Source organism: Palaemon carinicauda, chromosome 33 (assembly GCF_036898095.1).
Source record: "Palaemon carinicauda isolate YSFRI2023 chromosome 33, ASM3689809v2, whole genome shotgun sequence".
Taxonomy (NCBI): Eukaryota; Metazoa; Arthropoda; class Malacostraca; order Decapoda; family Palaemonidae; genus Palaemon; species Palaemon carinicauda.
The window spans coordinates 16662505-16670004 of record NC_090757.1 but is presented as its reverse complement, the minus strand read 5'-3'; the positions used below and the strand labels follow the sequence as shown (position 1 = coordinate 16670004).

General features: G+C 33.7%; 1 long non-coding RNA gene and 1 pseudogene across 1 annotated transcript in view; one reads left to right on the top strand and one right to left on the bottom strand.

Moving 5' to 3' along the window:
• The window catches only part of LOC137625868 (uncharacterized), a 469270-nt gene that overhangs the window by 124293 nt on the left and 337477 nt on the right, over positions 1 to 7500 (top strand). The window lies entirely within an intron of this gene.
• Positions 1 to 7500, bottom strand: part of LOC137626079 (lachesin-like) — a 197893-nt pseudogene that overhangs the window by 71439 nt on the left and 118954 nt on the right.

Below are 7500 nucleotides of genomic sequence, written 5' to 3'. Positions count from 1 at the left end.
CCCATAAGTGCTCTTTGGCTACCCCTAACCTAACTCCACCCCGGAACTTTAGTGTCAATGCAAGCCTCTAATAAAGGATAAATTTTATATTATGATAATACGCGAGTAATCACTTTATTACATATCACGCACTCTGTCATATACTCATGAACACTTACGGTGCTCTAAATCCTTGGGTAATTTTTTCCTAGCTTTTATTTTACCGTTTTTATTTCATTGTGCTCGGAAAGAGCCGAATTCCTCCCAGGTCACGAGTGAAGAGGAGATTTCGTGGAATGATTTTGATAGTTTGGGCTGTGTATTCTTAGCTCGAAGGGGGTCAAAGGTCAATATTTGCTTTTATGCACTTAAAATAACTTTCTGCTGATCTCGTATTCTTGTTCGAAATGGTATAGAAAATAGTTTTTTCTGTGAAATGTAATTGCATTTAAAGTTTCTCTCTCTCTCTCTCTCTCTCTCTCTCTCTCTCTCTCTCTCTCTCTCTCTCTCTCTCTCTCTCTCTCTCTCTTAATGAAACTAAGATATCATTCTTATTAGCCTTACATGACTTGTTATTATCATATTTGTTACCGTTATTATCATCAGTGTTATTGCTTTTATTAGTTACAATAGTATTCAAATTATCATAATTATTTCCATATGTAAAGTGTCGCTTAGTATTATTAATTTTGTTGTTGTTAATATTGCATTCTGCGAAACTGCCTAAAATAATATGTAAGTTGAAGTTGGAGAAATTGAACAATTTTAACGTTTAAAGGTTTATATTGCGCTCAGGAATGGCAGAGGCAAGGGACAGTAACAATGCTGTAGCTAGCAGGATAATGCCCTAGAGACTGACTATATATATATATATATATATATATATATATATATATATATATATATATATATATATATATATATATATATATATATATATTGTCAGTCTCTAGGGCATTACCCTGCTAGCTACAGCATTGTTACTGTCCCTTGCCTCTGCATATATATATATATATATATATATATATATATATATATATATATATATATATATATATATATATATATATATATATATATACATATATATATATATATATATATATATATATATATATATGTATATATATACATATATATATATATATATATATATATATATATGTATATATATACATATATATATATATATATATGTATATATATATATATATACATATATATATATATATATATATATATATATATATATATATATATATATATATATATATATATATATGTATGATCAGCGCCCAAGACCTCTCTCTGCTCAAGTTAAGACCAAGGAGGGTCAAGTAATGGCTGCTGATGACTCAGCAGGTAGACCTATAGGCCCCGAAACCCCCATCCTTTGCTCACAATGATGGTGAGGTTGCAAACACTACAATAAACTATCTAGCTTGATCGGGATTTGAACTTCAGTCCAGTAGATCGCCAAACAGGGAATTTCCAATAAAGACAAGGGGGAACTCATGACATATTTTAATTTACTACAATAAGCTGCACAATGTACACAGTTGCTGTTGTTGTTGTTGTTGTTGAAGATTGCCTGGTCCTTTTGGCCAGACACGGACACGGGCTCTTGCAATCTTGCAGCCCGTAGTGTACACAGTTCTAAACAGGTCATACTATAACGCCCCCCGCCCCCCGCCCAGCTCTCATAATCTTACGTTTATGACGCCTGGTAACTTGAATCAATTACAACACTTTTTATTACCAACATTACAACGATGAGGATATCTCAAATATAAATTTTTCATCATTCAAGTGGAAATATAAACTTTTTATGACGAGCATAAATTATGATGCACAAAACGGATAGATAATATACTTTAGTTACAGATTAATCAACCATATTTAAAAAGCTCGTTATGTAGCCATCATATTTGATATTCATAACGCACCTAAGCAGCCAGTCATGGGGAAAATAATGTTGAATCATTCAATTAACGGAAAAATCCAAATGGTTTTAACCAGCGAAAAACTAAATTATGGTGAATAATTTAATGTACTCAGTGAAAAAGTAAATTGGAAATGGGTAGATAAACTTACCGCACACGTAATTGGGTAATAATTGAGAAAACTCAGTGAAGAAATAGACGTTGACCATTGAGTGATCTCACAGGGGTAAATAAACAGCATAATTATATGGCCTTACCGTTAAAGTAAACACTGAGTGAGTTAATGACTTCTTTGCAGAAGTAAATGGCGAATAATTAAATGAACTAACTAAACCGGAAAGGTAAAAGTGTGAATGGTAGAATAAACTCACCAGTGTACTGTGCTCCTGTCTCTGTTGGAAGTAAATGGAACAGCAGCATAACACGCCAAATCCAGCCCAGGCAACGACCGCTAGAAGACCAAGTCTGCTTGATTCCAACCAGACTATTCTTGCCTTCTTCCGCCATCTGGAATGCAAGGGATGAGAACTGTTAATTTATTATTATTATTATTATTATTATTATTATTATTATTATTATTATTATTATTATTATTATTATTATCTAAGCTACAACCCTAGTTGGAAAACCAGGATGCTTTAAGCCGAAGGGTTTCAACAGGGGAAATTATTATTATTATTATTATTATTATTTTTAGCTAAGCTACAACCCTAGTTGGAAAACCAGGATGCTTTAAGCCGAAGGGTTTCAACAGGGGAAATTATTATTATTATTATTATTATTATTTTTAGCTAATCTACAACCCTAGTTGGAAAACCAGGATGCTTTAAGCCGAAGGGTTTCAACAGGGGAAAATAGCCCAGTGAGGTAAGGAAACAAGGAAATAAAGAAAACTACAAGAGAAGTAATGATCAACCAAATTAAAACATTTAAGAACATAAAGGATTTCAAATTTATAATCATATTATCACAAAATCTTGAGTCTCGTATTTCGAAGGAGTTTCGATAATGAAGTGTTTGATTTTCATTAATGTTACAAATTTTTTTTTTTTCGAAGAAATTTTATTGGGAATTTGTGTCCCCATTTGATGCTAAATGTCTGGTTTGGTTCGTGGAGCGAAACAGGATGAAAAATCACATGATTTGTACGACTAATTCCTGACATATAGCGTTCAATCCCACTGTTTTACGCGTACTGTACCTTTATAATGCTGGAGTTTCACAGCCATTATTTAGCCAATGGAGAAATATTTCATGTTTACGGTCTGATGTTACTACTTTCGCCCACGCTCGATTAAACTCATCGAATGTGCAATTATTCTTAATTGATTTACTTTTCGGGTTATGTTCGTTTTCCTTCTTTTGTTAGGCCAATTATCAATAATTGATATACGTACATTATAGATGAAATATTAGGTTATTTCAATGTTATTTTAATGTTAGGTTATTTCAGTGTTACGTTATTTGAAGGCCAAGTTAGTTTAATGTTATGTTATTTCAGTGCTACGTTATTTTAAGGCCTAGTTAGTTTAATGTTATGTTATTTCAGTGTAACGTTATTTCAAGGCCAAGTTATTTTAACGTTATGTTATTCCACTGTTAGGTTATTTCAATGAAAAGCTATTTTAATGTTAAGTTATTTCAGTGTTAGGTAATTTCAATGACAAGTTATTTTAATGCTATGTTATTTCAGTGTCAGGTAATTTCAATTACAAGTTATTTTAATGTTATGTTATTTCATTGTTAGATTATTTCAATGACTAAGTTGTTTTAACGTTATTTCAATTTAGTGGAAGGACATTATATGTGAAAAGTTAGGTTTTGAATACACGTTCAATTATCGACATTTTGACTCGCATTAGAAAGTTGTGCTTTTAGTGATTTTCCAGGTGACGCATCTCTATCAGAACGCCAGCATAAAAAACTTTTTATGACATATAAAAACTTTTATAAGATTTTTCATATAGACCATTAGACTAGGTTTTTGATCAGAAGGTTGGTGCAGAATCTTGGGTGAATTAGGCAGTGTGTATATACTGTAAGGTTAGTATACTGATGATAAACCTCATATTAGTGTAAAAATTAGATTATATTATTATTATTATTATTATTATTATTATTATTATTATTATTATTATTACTTGCCAAGCTTCAACCCTAGTTGGAAAGGCAGGATGCTGTAAGCCAAGGGGCCCCAACAGAAAAAATAACCCACTGAGGAAAGGAAACAAGGAAAAATAAAATATTTTAAGAACAGTAACATCAAAATATATATTTCCTATATAAACTATAACTTTAACAAAACAGAGTTTTAGATAGAATAATGAGCCGAGTGTACCCTCAAGCAAGAGGGTAGTTTCCCGATAGGGTTATCAAGTCAAGCTATCCCACTTTTCAATGAAAGTTTTAACTCCCTTTTTACAGGAGCTGGATTCAACGCAATCTCTCTTTATAAACGAAATTGGCAACGGTGCTTATGTCCAACGAGCGTTTCAACCTAACCCATTTTTCAAGGGATGCTTTTTACTCCGCCTTTACCCTGCGAAGGTTCAACGCAATCCTATTTTCAAGGGAAATTTGCAGATGTACCCTGTCGCAAAAAACGATTTAACCTGACACAATGTTGAAGGGGTGTTGTCAACTTCATAAACCCAACCCTTTTCTCAAGGGATTTTTGTTAGCTCTCAGACCATTTCTATAAGAATGCTGATATGAAACAACAACATTATGGAGAAATTAGTTAACGTGGAAAACAAAGGTATGCTCGTGTGTGTACGTGTGTGCAAGATCGTGCTTGCGCGCGTGCAGCATATAAATGGCAAACCCTTTTCTCTACTTCATATCGCCCTAACTTTTCTCTCTTCAGCCTCGCCACTTCTTAGGAGCTTTTGTATGGGCGCTCAGGAGTTATAGATTTTCCCCGTCTCTTCTCTCATATTTGGGTTCGATCTCTCTCGGGCTCCACCCCCTTCCCCTCCTCCTCCTCCTCCATCTCAAGAGGTTGGAGCTCATTTTCTTGGGGGCAATTTTTACCAAGAGGTCTTAATGGCTCTTCAAGCTACGATCATTTAACAAAGGTGAGTGTTCGAACGAACGCGATGGGTTTGTGATCCCGCAAATGTATTTGGTCTCTCTCTCTCTCTCTCTCTCTCTCTCTCTCTCTCTCTCTCTCTCTCTCTCTCTCTCTCTCTCTCTCTCTCTCTCTCTCTGGGTGTGTGTATGTATTTGATAAATGTGCAATATAAACATGAGAATGTTGTATATTCAATTCTATAATTTCTCTCTCTCTCTCTCTCTCTCTCTCTCTCTCTCTCTCTCTCTCTCTCTCTCTCTCTCTCTCTCTCTCTCTCTCTCTCTCTCTCAATTTGAAAAGCTTCAAGATATGCTATTAGAACATAATATGCAACAAATAAACCACATTCCAACAAGAAAGGAAAATGTCCTAGATCTAGTATTTGTGAATGAGGTGAATTATGTTAAAGAAATAATAGTGTATAACACGGGAATTTCAGACCACAATGTCATAGAATTGATAGTCCATTCCAAAGCAAGTGATCGCAGAATTAATAAAAGCACAAAACTTTGGGAAGGATATGGAAAATATAATTTTTACAGTAAGAATATAAAATGGTCAGAAATAAATGAAGAACTGAATAAAGAATGGAAAATGTATTTGTAAGTGATAATATACAGGTGAATACGGACATACTGTACAACATACTGGAGAAAATTGTTGAAAAATATGTACCGAAAAAAAAAAACAATAAACAAAAGACGTGCATATCAAGAGACAGAAGGACCTTATTTCAGAAAATTAGAAAGTGGAAGAAAAATCTTGCAAAAGAAAAAAATGTGTGGAAAATGAGGGAAATAAAATGTAAGATAGAAAGTGCAGAACAAAAGATTATACAGTCGAAAGAAAATGAAAAAAGGGACTTAGAAGAAAGGACACTTCAAAATATCAAAAGAAACCCCAAAGTACTTTACTCCTATGCAAAAAAGATGAATAAGAGGAGAATAGAAATAGGCCCGCTAAGAATTGAAGGACGGCTAACGAATGAAAAAAAGGAAATATGCAACATATTAGCAGAAAAATATAAGAGTGAGTTCACACCAAGAATATCGAATGAGAATAATGAAACAGAAATGAGAGAAGAAAATGTTGAATATCTAACGGATATAGATATTAATGAAGCAGATATTGTCACGGCTATAAACGAAATTAAAAATGGATCGGCAGCCGGACCAGATGGAGTTCCAGCGATTTTGTTAAAAAAACTGCAAACACTATCGCGAAGCCGCTTGCAATACTGCTAAGACTAAGTGTAGATATGAGCGAGATATATGTTAAACATAAATTAGCTTATATAACCCCTATCTTCAAAAGTGGATCAAGACTAGAGGTAAGCAATTATAGACCTGTTAGTCTAACATCACATATTATGAAAGTGTATGAGAGGGTAATAAAAAAGAAAATAATGAACCATTTGGTTAAAAATAATTTGTTTAATATGGGTCAACACGGTTTCGTGCCTGGAAAAAGTACACAGACCCAACTGATAGCACACTATGAAAACATATACAAAAATATGATAAATGAAAAAGACACAGATGTGATCTATCTAGATTTTGCAAAAACCTTTGACAAGGTAGACCATAACATATTGGAGAAAAAAAATGAGAAAGCATAATATTGTGGGAAAGATAGGAAAATGGGTAAAAGAATTCCTGCAAAACAGAAAACAGATAGTGGTTGCAAATGACGAGAAATCAGATGAAGCCCAGGTAATATCTGGTGTGCCACAAGGTACGGTATTAGCTGCACTGCTGTTTGTTATTATGATCTCAGACATAGACTGTGATGTTGAAAAACTCCGTAGTGAGAAGTTTCGCCGATGACACAAGAATAAGTAGAGAAATTACTTGTGATGAAGATAGGAACTCACTACAAAGAGATCTAAACAAAATATATGAATGGGCGGAGATAAATAGGATGGTATTTAACTCCGATAAATTCGAATCAATAAATTATGGAAACAGAGAAGGAATGGTATATGCATACAAGGGACCTAATAATGAGACAATCACAAACAAGGAAGCAATTAAAGACCTTGGTGTAATGTTAAAATAGGAATATGTTATGCAACGACCAAATAGCAACACTGTTGGCTAAATGTAAAGCAAAAATGGGAATGGTTATTCAGACACTTTAAAACAAGGAAAGCTGAACACATGATTATGCTTTACAAAACTTATGTACGTAGTACACTCGAGTACTGCAATGTGATATTGGTACCCACACTACCAAAAGGATATTGCGCAAATAGAGAGTGTACAAAGGTCCCTATACTGCTAGAATAGAAGAAGTTAAGGACCTTGACTACTGGGAAAGACTGAAATTTTTAAAACTATTCAGTCTAGAAAGGAGAAGAGAACGCTACATGATAATACAAGCATGGAAGCAAATAGAAGGAATTACTGAAAACATCATGGAGCTAAAAATATCAGAAAGAGCAAGCCGAGGTAGATTAATAGTGCCAAAAAATATACCAGGTAAACTAAGAAAGGCGCACAGGAA